Consider the following 11,016-nt stretch of genomic DNA (forward strand, 5'->3'; position numbering starts at 1 on the left):
CTCAAAACTATAATATGTGCGGAGAAACCGCCAGGAAAAAGGACAACCAAAATATCCACTTGTCCAATTCTCCTACCCGGCACCGCCAAGTACCAGAGAGGACTTGTGGAAGCGGAACCCTCCGCAAATGCTCCAAACACAAAATATAAAAGGTAAAGCGGCTGAGCCGCAACACACGGCAGAGCCGCAACTCACGAACACCACTGGATATAAAACGGTGATCAGTCAGGACTCCAGGGAACCAAACGACCTCTTGGGATGAGATGACAACTCCCGAATACCGGACTTCTGCGGACTGGAATGACCGGATACAGCAGGACTGGAAACAGACTCTCAGCAAACAAAGGCAGCATGCAGGAAGCTATTACCGGCGTCTGTGAGAAGCCCTGGGAGTGTATTTAACAAGGAGTCCTCCAATCAGCTGCTAAAGGCTGATTAGAATAAATGCCGTGCAGCTGCCTTGCTGCACGGCCAGAGAGCAGGTGAATATCTTAATTTCCTAAAGCCTAGCAATGGGGAACGCGATCCGCCAGTGGCGTCCCCGTTGCTAGGGTCCGTGCGGCTCAGCGCGCCCGGCGTCTAGCGTTGCTAGGGAGCCGGCGGCTGTACGTGCACGGCGTCTCTAGTTGCTAGGCGCCGGGCCGCGCAGACCATCATGCGGACCCTGGCGCCTAACAGTATGACTCCCAAAAACAACAACCGCGTCATTGGGACCAACTGCGATTTTGGCAAGTTTAGGAGCCAACCATGTTGTTGAAGAACTGTCAGGGAGAGTGCAATGTTTTGCACCAACTGGTCCCTGGATCTCGCCTTTATCAGGAGATCATCCAAGTACGGGATAATTGTGACTCCTTGCTTGCGAAGGAGAACCATAATTTCCGCCATCACCCTGGTGAAAATCCTCGGAGCCGTGGACAGACCAAACGGCAATGTCTGAAATTGGTAATGACAATCCTGAATTGCAAACCTTAGGTAGCTTGAGGCAGTGGCTAAATGGGAACATGTAAGTAGGCATCCTTTATGTCTACCAAAACCATGAAATCTCCGTCCTCCGGACTGGAGATCACTGCCCTGAGAAATTCCATCTTGAAATTGAATTTCTTTAGGAAGAAATTGAGGGATTTCAGATTTAAGATTGGTCTGACTGAGCCGTCCGGCTTCGGGACCACGAAGAGGCTTGAATAAAAACCTTCTCCCTGCTGACAAAGGCCAATTTGAACAATCGGTGAGGGGGAACGTCTTGAAACCCCAGTTTGTACCCTTGGGACACTATTTGTAAAACCCACGAGTCCAGGTCCGAATGAATCCAGAACTGACTGAAGAGTTTTAGACGTGCCCCCACTGGTGTGGGCTCCTGCAAGAAAGCCCCAGTGTCATGCAGTGGATTTGGCAGAAGCAGAGGACAATCTCTGGTCCTGCGATCTTGAAGAGGCTACAGACCTCTTCCTTTTCCTTCCTCTACCTGCAAAGAAAGGGGAATCTAAACTTCTTGCATATCTATTGGGCCAAAATGACTGCGGTAGATAATGATGCGTCTTCATCCGTTGACAGGGAACATAGGGCAAGAAGGTTGACTTACCATTGAAATGAGGATGCATCTTGCTGCCTTTCCAATGAAGCAAGTTTAATTTAGTAATAGGTGAAAAACCATCCTTACAAAGGTGTTAATCAGAGACTTGGCTTTGTGGACACTTTTCAGAGAACAAATTTGTTAGCATAAAAATAAAGCCAGAAAATGAAGAGCTGTTTAATCACGCAATTTGATTTTTTTGCCAGCATATTTCTTTTTCTCTGCAACCCACTGCTAAATTGTGATTCCTAGATGTTTTTATAAAATCACTGAATCAAATCTAACTCTGATTACATCAGAGAAGGCCAGGTACCCTACACCATAACAGGGGGTATGAAATTTGACTTGTCTACTTAAAGATCACCAAAATCTGATAACAAGGTCAAGTACGTCCCTGGGTGGGATTGAACCACCAACCTTTTGGTTAATAGCCGTACACACTAACTGATTGCGCCACAGAGACACTTTGCAAAAGTACATACTGACAAAGGCTAATAAGCATTCATCTAAAACGTTTCCTAGAAAAACTTTAAAAAGTCAATAATCTGGAGAGTTTTTGTAAGATGTTTCTTCCATCAACCAACGAAGAAACACATTGGTACTTTCCCATGATGAGTGAGTGCTTCAGGATCTCTTGCACTTACATGTGCAGCAGAGTACAGCAATGGAAGCATGCTAGGCCCATAACCCAGAGGTAGGCAGATTGAAACTATCTTCTGCTATATGCATTTTTTTTTGTTAATTAAAGTAATCCAAAACTGGGATTGATATTTTGGCTCTTTTATTTTTACTTAAAGTACAACAACTTTTACCATTTTAATTTGTTTTAATAGTATATTGACAGTATTGTTTTCTTTCAAAAATCCACTTAATTTTCTTTACCCTATTATTAAAATGGTAATTGACAAAAACAAACTACATTGTCACCAGAAGAGCAATACAAAATGTACAAGTGATATATTAAAATCATATTTCCAGCTTGCATTTCAATGATGCATTGGGGCAACGATTTTGTGAGAAACATCTTCACCCTTAAATAAAGATTTTCTTAATTCCTTACCTGTGTGCTAATTAGATATCACCTTGTTTTCATATTAAACAGACTTCCACATGAGAAAGCAGCAAGGATGCAGTGGCGTTAATGTTTCCTGGTGTCAACTTGTATTATTTCAGTAGACATTGAAATGAGGATGCATCTTGCTGCCTTTCCAATGAAGCAAGTTTAATTTAGTAATAGGTGAAAAACCATCCTTACAAAGGTGTTAATCAGAGACTTGGCTTTGTGGACACTTTTCAGAGAACAAATTTGTTAGCATAAAAATAAAGCCAGAAAATGAAGAGCTGTTTAATCACTCAATTGGATTTTTCTGCCAGCATATTTTTTTTCTCTGCAACCCACTGCTAAATTGTGCTTCCTAGCTGTTTTTATAAAATCACTGAATCAAATCTAACTCTGATTACATCAGAGAAGGCCAGGTACCCTACACCGTAACAGGGGGTTTGAAATTTTGACTTGTCTACTTAAAGATCACCAAAATCTGATAACAAGGGAAATTAGGTCCCTGGGTGGGATTGAACCACCAACCTTATGGTTAATAGCCGTACATACTAATTGATTGCGCCACAGAGACACTTTGCAAAAGTCCATACTGACAAAGGCTAATAAGCATTCATCTAAAACGTTTCCTAGAAAAACTTTAAAAAGTCAATAATCTGGAGAGTTTTTGTAAGATGTTTCTTCCATCAACCAACGAAGAAACACATTGGTACTTTCCCATGATGAGTGAGTGCTTCAGGATCTCTTGCACTTACATGTGCAGCAGAGTACTGCAATGGAAGCATGCTGGGCCCATAACCCAGAGGTAGGCAGATTGAAACTATCCTCTGCTATATGCATTTTTTTTTGTTAATTAAAGTAATCCAAAACTGGGATTGATATTTTGTCTCTTTTATTTTTACTTAAAGTACAATAACTTTTACCATTTTAATTTGTTTTAATAGTATATTGACAGTATTGTTTTCTTTCAAAAATCCACTTCATTTTCTTTACCCTATTATTAAAATGGTAATTGACAAAAACAAACTACATTGTCACCAGAAGAGCAATACAAAATGTACAAGTGATATATTAAAATCATCTTTCCAGCTTGAATTTCAATGATGCATTGGGTCAACAAATTTGTGAGAAACATCTTCACCCTTAAATAAAGATTTTCTTAATTCCTTACCTGTGTGCTAATTAGATATCACCTTGTTTTCATATTAAACAGACTTCCACATGAGAAAGCAGCAAGGATGCAGTGGCGTTAATGTTTCCTGGTGTCAACTTGTATTATTTCAGTAGACATTGAAATGAGGATGCATCTTGCTGCCTTTCCAATGAAGCAAGTTTAATTTAGTAATAGGTGAAAAACCATCCTTACAAAGGTGTTAATCAGAGACTTGGCTTTGTGGACACTTTTCAGAGAACAAATTTGTTAGCATAAAAATAAAGCCAGAAAATGAAGAGCTGTTTAATCACTCGATTGGATTTTTCTGCCAGCATATTTTTTTTCTCTGCAACCCACTGCTAAATTGTGCTTCCTAGCTGTTTTTTTATAAAATCACTGAATCAAATCTAACTCTGATTACATCAGAGAAGGCCATGTACCCTACACCATAAGAGGGGGTTTGAAATTTTGACTTGTCTACTTAAATATCACCAAAATCTGATCACAAGTTTAATTAGGTCCCTGGGTGGGATTGAACCACCAACCTTTCGGTTAATAGCCGAACACACTAACCGATTGCGCCACAGAGACACTTTGCAAAAAGTGCCTACTGACAAAGGCTAATAAGCATACATCTAGAACGTTTCCTAGAAAAACATTAAAAAATCAATAATCTGGAGAGTTTTTGTAAGATGTTTCTTCCATCAACTAACGAATAAACACATTGGTACTTTCCCATGATGAGTGAGTGCTTCAGGATCTCTTGCACTTACATGTGCAGCAGAGTACTGCAATGGAAGCATGCTGGACCCATAACCCAGAGGTAGGCAGATTGAAACTATCCTTTGCTATATGCATTTTTTTTGTTAATTTAAGTAATCAAAACTGGGATTGATATTTTTGCTCTTTTATTTTTACTTAAAGTACAATAACTTTTACCATTTTAATTTGTTTTAATAGTATATTGACAGTATAGTTTTCTTTCAAAAATCCACTTAATTTTCTTTACCCTGTTATTAAAATGGTAATTGACAAAAAAAACTACATTGTCACCAGAAGAGCAATACAAAATGTACAAGTGATATATTAAAATCATCTTTCCAGCTTGAATTTCAATGATGCATTGGGGCAACAATTTTGTGAGAAACATCTTCACCCTTAAATAAAGATTTTCGTAATTCCTTACCTGTGTGCTAATTAGATATCACCTTGTTTTCACATTAAACAGACTTCCACATGAGAAAGCAGCAAGGATGCAGTGGCGTTAATGTTTCCTGGTGTCAACCTGTATTATTTCAGTAGACATTGAAATGAGGATGCATCTTGCTGCCTTTCCAATGAAGCAAGTTTAATTTAGTAATAGGTGAAAAACCATCCCTACAAAGGTGTTAATCAGAGACTTGGCTTTGTGGACACTTTTCAGAGAACAAATTTGTTAGCATAAAAATAAAGCAAGAAAATTAAGAGCTGTTAAATCAAGCAATTTGATTTTTTTGCAAGCATATTTCTTTTTCTCTGCAACCCACTGCTAAATTGTGCTTCCTAGATGTTTTTATAAAATCACTGAATCAAATCTAACTCTGATTACATCAGAGAAGGCCAGGTACCCTACACAATAAGAGGGGGTTTGAAATTTTGACTTGTCTACTTAAATATCACCAAAATCTGATAACAAGGTCAATTACGTCCCTGGGTGGGATTGAACCACCAACCTTTTGGTTAATAGCCATACACACTAACTGATTGCGCCACAGAGACACTTTGCAAAAGTACATACTGACAAAGGCTAATAAGCATTCATCTAAAACGTTTCCTAGAAAAACTTAATAAAGTCAATAATCTGGAGAGTTTTTGTAAGATGTTTCTTCTATCAACCAACGAAGAAACACATTGGTACTTTCCCATGATGAGTGAGTGCTTCAGGATCTCTTGCACTTACATGTGCAGCAGAGTACAGCAATGGAAGCATGCTGGGCCCATAACCCAGAGGTAGGCAGATTGAAACTATCCTCTGCTATATGCATTTTTTTGTTTGTTAATTAAAGTATTCCAAAACTGGGATTGATATTTTGGCTCTTTTATTTTTACTTAAAGTACAATAACTTTTACCATTTTAATTTGTTTTAATAGTATATTGACAGTTTTGTTTTCTTTCAAAAATCCACTTCATTTTCTTTACCCTATTATTAAAATGGTAATTGACAAAAACAAACTACATTGTCACCAGAAGAGCAATACAAAATGTACAAGTGATATATTAAAATCATCTTTCCAGCTTGAATTTCAATGATGCATTGGGGCAACGATTTTGTGAGAAACATCTTCACCCTTAAATAAAGATTTTCTTAATTCCTTACCTGTGTGCTAATTAGATATCACCTTGTTTTCACATTAAACAGACTTCCACATGAGAAAGCAGCAAGGATGCAGTGGCGTTAATGTTTCCTGGTGTCAACCTGTATTATTTCAGTAGACATTGAAATGAGGATGCATCTTGCTGCCTTTCCAATGAAGCAAGTTTAATTTAGTAATAGGTGAAAAACCATCCTTACAAAGGTGTTAATCAGAGACTTGGCTTTGTGGACACTTTTCAGAGAACAAATTTGTTAGCATAAAAATAAAGCCAGAAAATAAAGAGCTGTTTAATCACTCAATTGGATTTTTCTGCCAGCATATTTTTTTTCTCTGCAACCCACTGCTAAATTGTGCTTCCTAGCTTTTTTTTATAAAATCACTGAATCAAATCTAACTCTGATTACATCAGAGAAGGCCAGGTACCCTACACAATAACAGGGAGTATGAAATTTGACTTGTCTACTTAAAGATCACCAAAATCTGATCACAAGGTCAATTACGTCCCTGGGTGGGATTGAACCACTAACCTTTTGGTTAATAGCCGTACACACTAACTGATTGCGCCACAGAGACACTTTGCAAAAGTACATACTGACAAATGCTAATAAGCATTCATCTAAAACGTTTCCTAGAAAAACTTAAAAAAGTCAATAATCTGGAGAGTTTTTGTAAGATGTTTCTTCCATCAACCAACGAAGAAACACATTGGTACTTTCCCATGATGAGTGAGTGCTTCAGGATCTCTTGCACTTACATGTGCAGCAGAGTACAGCAATGGAAGCATGCTGGGCCCATAACCCAGAGGTAGGCAGATTGAAACTATCCTCTGCTATATGCTTTTTTTTTGTTAATTAAAGTAATCCAAAACTGGGATTGATATTTTGGCTCTTTTATTTTTACTTAAAGTACAATAACTTTTACCATTTTAATTTGTTTTAATAGTATATTGACAGTATTGTTTTCTTTCAAAAATCCACTTCATTTTCTTTACCCTATTATTAAAATGGTAATTGACAAAAACAAACTACATTGTCACCAGAAGAGCAATACAAAATGTACAAGTGATATATTAAAATCATCTTTCCAGCTTGAATTTCAATGATGCATTGGGGCAACGATTTTGTGAGAAACATCTTCACCCTTAAATAAAGATTTTCTTAATTCCTTACCTGTGTGATAATTAGATATCACCTTGTTTTCGCATTAAACAGACTTCCACATGAGAAAGCAGCAAGGATGCAGTGGCGTTAATGTTTCCTGGTGTCAACTTGTATTATTTCAGTAGACATTGAAATGAGGATGCATCTTGCTGCCTTTCCAATGAAGCAAGTTTAATTTAGTAATAGGTGAAAAACTATCCTTACAAAGGTGTTAATCAGAGACTTGGCTTTGTGGACACTTTTCAGAGAACAAATTTGTTAGCATAAAAATAAAGCCAGAAAATGAAGAGCTGTTTAATCACTCAATTGGATTTTTCTGCCAGCATATTTTTTATCTCTGCAAACCACTGCTAAATTGTGCTTCCTCGCTGTTTTTATAAAATCAATGAATCAAATCTAACTCTGATTACATCAGAGAAGGCCAGGTACCCTACACCATAAGAGGGGGTTTGAAATTTTGACTTGTCTACTTAAAGATCACCAAAAGCTGATAACAAGATCAATTACATCCCAGGGTGGGATTGAACCACCAACCTTTTAGTTAATAGCCGTACACACTAACTGATTGCGCCACAGAGACACTTTGCGAAAGTGCATACTGACAAAGGCTAATAAGCATTCATCTAAAACGTTTCCTAGAAAAACTTTAAAAAGTCAATAATCTGGAGAGTTTTTGTAAGATGTTTCTTCCATCAACCAACGAAGAAACACATTGGTACTTTCCCATGATGAGTGAGTGCTTCAGGATCTCTTGCACTTACATGTGCAGCAAAGTACAGCAATGGAAGCATGCTGGGTTCATAACCCAGAGGTAGGCAGATTGAAACTATCCTCTGCTGTATGCTTTTTTTTTTTAATTAAAGTAATCCAAAACTGGGATTGATATTTTGGCTCTTTTATTTTTACTTAAAGTACAATAACTTTTACCATTTTAATTTGTTTTAATAGTATATTGACAGTATTGTTTTCTTTCAAAAATCCACTTAATTTTCTTTACCCTATTATTAAAATGGTAATTGACAAAAACAAACTACATTGTCACCAGAAGAGCAATACAAAATGTACAAGTGATATATTAAAATCATCTTTCCAGCTTGAATTTCAATGATGCATTGGGGCAACGATTTTGTGAGAAACATCTTCACCCTTAAATAAAGATTTTCTTAATTCCTTACCTGTGTGCTAATTAGATATCACCTTGTTTTCGCATTAAACAGACTTCCACATGAGAAAGCAGCAAGGATGCAGTGGCGTTAATGTTTCCTGGTGTCAACTTGTATTATTTCAGTAGACATTGAAATGAGGATGCATCTTGCTGCCTTTCCAATGAAGCAAGTTAAATTTAGTAATAGGTGAAAAACCATCCCTACAAAGGTGTTAATCAGAGACTTGGCTTTGTGGACACTTTTCAGAGAACAAATTTGTTAGCATAAAAATAAAGCCAGAAAATGAAGAGCTGTTTAATCACTCAATTGGATTTTTTTTGCCAGCATATTTTTTTTCTCTGCAACCCACTGCTAAATTGTGCTTCCTAGCTGTTTTTTATAAAATCACTGAATCAAATCTAACTCTGATTACATCAGAGAAGGCCAGGTACCCTACACAATAAGAGGGGGTTTGAAATTTTGACTTGTCTACTTAAATATCACCAAAATCTGATCACAAGGTCAATTACATTCCTGGGTGGGATTGAACCACCAACCTTTTGGTTAATAGCCTTACACACTAACCAATTGCACCACAGAGACACTTTGCAAAAAGTGCATACTGACAAAGGCTAATAAGCATTCATCAAGAACGTTTCCTAGAAAAACTTTAAAAAGTCAATAATCTGGAGAGTTTTTGTAAGATGTTTCTTCCATCAACCAATGAAGAAACACATTGGTACTTTCCCATGATGAGTGAGTGCTTCAGGATCTCTTGCACTTACATGTGCAGCAGAGTACTGCAATGGAAGCATGCTGGACCCATAACCCAGAGATAGGTAGATTGAAACTATCCTCTGCTATATGCATTTTTTTTTGTTAATTAAAGTAATCCAAAACTGGGATTGATATTTTGTCTCTTTTATTTTTACTAAAAGTACAATAACTTTTACCATTTTAATTTGTTTTAATAGTATATTGACAGTATTGTTTTCTTTCAAAAATCCACTTCATTTTCTTTACCCTATTATTAAAATGGTAATTGACAAAAACAAACTACATTGTCACCAGAAGAGCAATACAAAATGTACAAGTGATATATTAAAATCATCTTTCCAGCTTGAATTTCAATGATGCATTGGGGCAACGATTTTGGGAGAAACATCTTCACCCTTAAATAAAGATTTTCTTAATTCCTTACCTGTGTGATAATTAGATATCACCTTGTTTTCACATTAAACAGACTTCCACATGAGAAAGCAGCAAGGATGCAGTGGCGTTAATGTTTCCTGGTGTCAACCTGTATTATTTCAGTAGACATTGAAATGAGGATGCATCTTGCTGCCTTTCCAATGAAGCAAGTTTAATTTAGTAATAGGTGAAAAACCATCCCTACAACGGTGTTAATCAGAGACTTGGCTTTGTGGACACTTTTCAGAGAACAAATTTGTTAGCATAAAAATAAAGCCAGAAAATGAAGAGCTGTTTAATCACTCAGTTGGATTTTTTTTGCCAGCATATTTTTTTTCTCTGCAACCCACTGCTAAATTGTGCTTCCTAGCTGTTTTTTATAAAATCACTGAATCAAATCTAACTCTGATTACATCAGAGAAGGCCATGTACCCTACACCATAAGAGGGGGTTTGAAATTTTGACTTGTCTACTTAAATATCACCAAAATCTGATCAGAAGTTTAATTAGGTCCCTGGGTGGGATTGAACCACCAACCTTTCGGTTAATAGCCGAACACACTAACCGATTGCGCCACAGAGACACTTTGCAAAAAGTGCCTACTGACAAAGGCTAATAAGCATACATCTAGAACGTTTCCTAGAAAAACATTAAAAAAGTCAATAATCTGGAGAGTTTTTGTAAGATGTTTCTTCCATCAACTAACGAATAAACACATTGGTACTTTCCCATGATGAGTGAGTGCTTCAGGATCTCTTGCACTTACATGTGCAGCAGAGTACTGCAATGGAAGCATGCTGGACCCATAACCCAGAGGTAGGCAGATTGAAACTATCCTTTGCTATATGCATTTTTTTTGTTAATTTAAGTAATCAAAACTGGGATTGATATTTTTGCTCTTTTATTTTTACTTAAAGTACAATAACTTTTACCATTTTAATTTGTTTTAATAGTATATTGACAGTATAGTTTTCTTTCAAAAATCCACTTAATTTTCTTTACCCTGTTATTAAAATGGTAATTGACAAAAAAAACTACATTGTCACCAGAAGAGCAATACAAAATGTACAAGTGATATATTAAAATCATCTTTCCAGCTTGAATTTCAATGATGCATTGGGGCAACAATTTTGTGAGAAACATCTTCACCCTTAAATAAAGATTTTCGTAATTCCTTACCTGTGTGCTAATTAGATATCACCTTGTTTTCACATTAAACAGACTTCCACATGAGAAAGCAGCAAGGATGCAGTGGCGTTAATGTTTCCTGGTGTCAACCTGTATTATTTCAGTAGACATTGAAATGAGGATGCATCTTGCTGCCTTTCCAATGAAGCAAGTTTAATTTAGTAATAGGTGAAAAACCATCCCTACAAAGGTGTTAA

The 11,016-nt window shown here is 36.9% G+C and overlaps 2 non-coding genes across 2 annotated transcripts; both read right to left on the reverse strand.

The window, feature by feature from the left end:
- Positions 1 to 4,297: 4,297 nt before the first annotated feature.
- TRNAN-AUU (transfer RNA asparagine (anticodon AUU)) lies at positions 4,298 to 4,371 on the reverse strand. The gene has a single exon. It is a non-coding gene; the product is annotated as a tRNA-Asn (tRNA).
- Positions 4,372 to 10,140: 5,769 nt separating this feature from the next.
- On the reverse strand, positions 10,141 to 10,214 carry TRNAN-AUU (transfer RNA asparagine (anticodon AUU)). Its single transcript has one exon. It is a non-coding gene; the product is annotated as a tRNA-Asn (tRNA).
- Between the last annotated feature and the right edge of the window lie 802 nt (positions 10,215 to 11,016).

The sequence above is a fragment of the Pseudophryne corroboree genome, unplaced genomic scaffold (assembly GCF_028390025.1).
Source record: "Pseudophryne corroboree isolate aPseCor3 unplaced genomic scaffold, aPseCor3.hap2 scaffold_2480, whole genome shotgun sequence".
Taxonomy (NCBI): Eukaryota; Metazoa; Chordata; class Amphibia; order Anura; family Myobatrachidae; genus Pseudophryne; species Pseudophryne corroboree.